Source organism: Rhinoderma darwinii (genome assembly GCF_050947455.1).
Source record: "Rhinoderma darwinii isolate aRhiDar2 chromosome 1 unlocalized genomic scaffold, aRhiDar2.hap1 SUPER_1_unloc_1, whole genome shotgun sequence".
NCBI lineage: Eukaryota > Metazoa > Chordata > Amphibia > Anura > Rhinodermatidae > Rhinoderma > Rhinoderma darwinii.
In genome coordinates, this window is record NW_027461645.1 from 437501 (window position 1) to 440000 (window position 2500).

The window sequence follows — 2500 nt, forward strand, 5'->3', positions numbered from 1 at the left end:
GCTGTCTTTTAATGCCTTTAGTTTCGACAGCAGCAACCTCTGCGCTTCCAATGATAAACTTACTGAGCTCAGCAGGGTCTTGGGGCAGACTTTTTTTTATCTGTAGTCGTGGCCGAGTGGTTAAGGCGATGGACTAGAAATCCATTGGGGTCTCCCCGCGCAGGCTCAAATCCTGCCGACTACGTCTTGAATTTTCTGCCTCCGTGAAGCGATAAAAATAAGGTAATACGCTTGTGCTAGGTAACAAAGAAGTTTAATTGCAGTCATATCGTGATTATGCCGTACTCCACTGCTCTGTCACTAATCAGATGCCGGACCCTACATTTAAAGAGGCTCTGTACCCAGTTTATTAATTCCCTATTTCCTAACTAATCTAATAGGCGCTTTGCTGCTGATAATTACTGTGTGGTTTGATTTTTTTTTTAAAACGTGTATCATTTGCAAAGTTATGATCATTTTTCTAAATATGCTAATGTGGCTCTAATTGCCAAATAGGAGATGACTATTTCTTTTTACTCTGGGCAGTGCAATGTTTTTTGGAAGACCATGTCCAACCACCATACATTCTACCCCTTCCCGTCCCAGCAAAACACAACGTGATCATATAGAATACAGCTTCTATAACCACTTGTGTGTTTAACTGACCATATCTCGGGTTCTCGCACAGCTAGAACTGCGGTCCTGGTGTCATATGAAAGACTAGAATCTCCTCTTTCATATGCCACCAGAACCACTGTTCCAGGTAGTCCCCAGCCCGAGATATGGCTGTTTGAATTGATCCCCCTTCCCTCCAGCTTTAGTCATTTACACTATGAAGCAACTTCATGCCGATTGGACAGTGTCAGAGGCTGTGAGATAGCTCCACCTCAGGAGAATCGCTGGTGTTACCTCCCTCCCAGTTGTCTAATAAAGGCTCCTTTCCATATTTAGAAAAAAAGCTCATAACTTTTACATTAATAAACCAGGTATTAGAAAACGTCCTCAGAAAGTTCATTTCTCCCTTGCAAGATGATTGGACAAATCTCCGTCCGTGGCCAGAATTTGCCTATAATAATTATACTGGGGAATCTACTTAATCTTCTCCTTTCTTTCTGGTCTATTGGCGACATCCGAAAGATGCAGAATTCCTCCTTACTTTTGTCCTGGAGACAAAGTCTGGCTGTTTTGTAAGCACCCAAAGTCTGGCTGTCTTTTAATGCCTTTAGTTTCGACAGCAGCAACCTCTGCGCTTCCAATGATAAACTTACTGAGCTCAGCAGGGTCTTGGGGCAGACTTTTTTTTATCTGTAGTCGTGGCCGAGTGGTTAAGGCGATGGACTAGAAATCCATTGGGGTCTCCCCGCGCAGGCTCAAATCCTGCCGACTACGTCTTGAATTTTCTGCCTCCGTGAAGCGATAAAAATAAGGTAATACGCTTGTGCTAGGTAACAAAGAAGTTTAATTGCAGTCATATCGTGATTATGCCCTACTCCACTGCTCTGTCACTAATCAGATGCCGGACCCTACATTTAAAGAGGCTCTGTACCCAGTTTATTAATTCCCTATTTCCTAACTAATCTAATAGGCGCTTTGCTGCTGATAATTACAGTGTGGTTTGATTTTTTTTTAAAACGTGTATCATTTGCAAAGTTATGATCATTTTTCTAAATATGCTAATGTGGCTCTAATTGCCAAATAGGAGGTGACTCTTTCTTTTCACTCTGGGCAGTGCAATGTTTTCTGTATGACCATGTCCAACCACCATACATTCTACCCCTTCCCGTCCCAGCAAAACACAACGTGATCATATAGAATACAGCTTCTATAACCACTTGTGTGTTTAACTGACGATATCTCGGGTTCTCGCACAGCTAGAACTGCGGTCCTGGTGTCATATGAAAGACTAGAATCTCCTCTTTCATATGCCACCAGAACCACTGTTCTAGGTAGTCCCCAGCCCGAGATATGGCTGTTTGAATTGATCCCCCTTCCCTCCAGCTTTAGTCATTTACACTGTGAAGCAACTTCATGCCGATTGGACAATGTCAGAGGCTGTGAGATAGCTCCACCTCAGGAGAATCGCTGGTGTTACCTCCCTCCCAGTTGTCTAATAAAGGCTCCTTTCCATATTTAGAAAAAAAGCTCATAACTTTTAAATTAATAAACCAGGTATTAGAAAACGTCCTCAGAAAATTCATTTCTCGCTTGCAAGATGATTGGACTAATCTCCTTCCGTGGCCACAATTTGCCTATAATAATTATACTGGGGAATCTACGTAATCTTCTCCTTTCTTTCTGGTCTATTGGCGACATCCGAAAGATGCAGAATTCCTCCTTACTTGTGTCCTGGAGACAAAGTCTGGCTGTTTTGTAAGCACCCAAAGTCTGGCTGTCTTTTAATGCCTTTAGTTTTGACAGCAGCAACCTCTGCGCTTCCAATGATAAACTTACTGAGCTCAGCAGGGTCTTGGGGCAGAGTTTTTTTTATCTGTAGTTGTGGCCGAGTGGTTAAGGCGATGGA

General features: G+C 42.8%; 3 non-coding genes across 3 annotated transcripts in view; all 3 read left to right on the forward strand.

Annotated features, from left to right (window-relative positions):
- The first annotated feature begins 102 nt into the window (after positions 1-102).
- TRNAS-AGA (transfer RNA serine (anticodon AGA)) lies at positions 103-184 on the forward strand. The gene has a single exon. It is a non-coding gene; the product is annotated as a tRNA-Ser (tRNA).
- Positions 185-1286: 1102 nt separating this feature from the next.
- TRNAS-AGA (transfer RNA serine (anticodon AGA)) lies at positions 1287-1368 on the forward strand. The gene has a single exon. It is a non-coding gene; the product is annotated as a tRNA-Ser (tRNA).
- A 1101-nt stretch (positions 1369-2469) lies between these two features.
- Positions 2470-2500, forward strand: part of TRNAS-AGA (transfer RNA serine (anticodon AGA)) — an 82-nt gene continuing 51 nt past the window's right edge. Inside the window, exon 1 of the tRNA in view lies at positions 2470-2500. This exon is cut by the window's right edge and continues 51 nt beyond it. This is a non-coding gene — a tRNA (tRNA-Ser).